The sequence below is a fragment of the Odontomachus brunneus genome, unplaced genomic scaffold (assembly GCF_010583005.1).
Source record: "Odontomachus brunneus isolate Ranch 3 - 2012 unplaced genomic scaffold, Obru_v1 Obru_scaffold_297, whole genome shotgun sequence".
Lineage (NCBI taxonomy): Eukaryota > Metazoa > Arthropoda > Insecta > Hymenoptera > Formicidae > Odontomachus > Odontomachus brunneus.
This window is the reverse complement of record NW_022639747.1, coordinates 209442-209875: the sequence shown is the minus strand read 5'-3', so window position 1 is coordinate 209875 and position 434 is coordinate 209442.

Below are 434 nucleotides of genomic sequence, written 5' to 3'. Positions count from 1 at the left end.
CAATAAACGTGTATTTTCTATATAAAAATTCCGGTTTCATATTTACATATCTGGTAAATGTTCAAAATGTCCACCATCGCATTCAATACATAATTGTGCGGGTCGCGATAGACTGCTTGTTGCGTTTATAATTATGTTTGGTGTTATTTTAACAATTTTACCTTACAATTCCTCGTGATTATTAACTGCCTATTTATGTATACATGTTTTTATGATCGCATAAATAGTAACCCAAAGGTGTCATATCGAGTGACTGATCAATTTATAGGACCATCTTCTCGAAAATTTTTTATTCAAAGTGTAGCACACATCCCGCATTATGTAGTAGAATTTTATTACAAAACGCGTCGTCGTCGAATATTTAATGAAATATTCTTTAACAATTCTGATAAATTATTATCTACAAAATTTTTATAAATAGTATCATCAAGTCT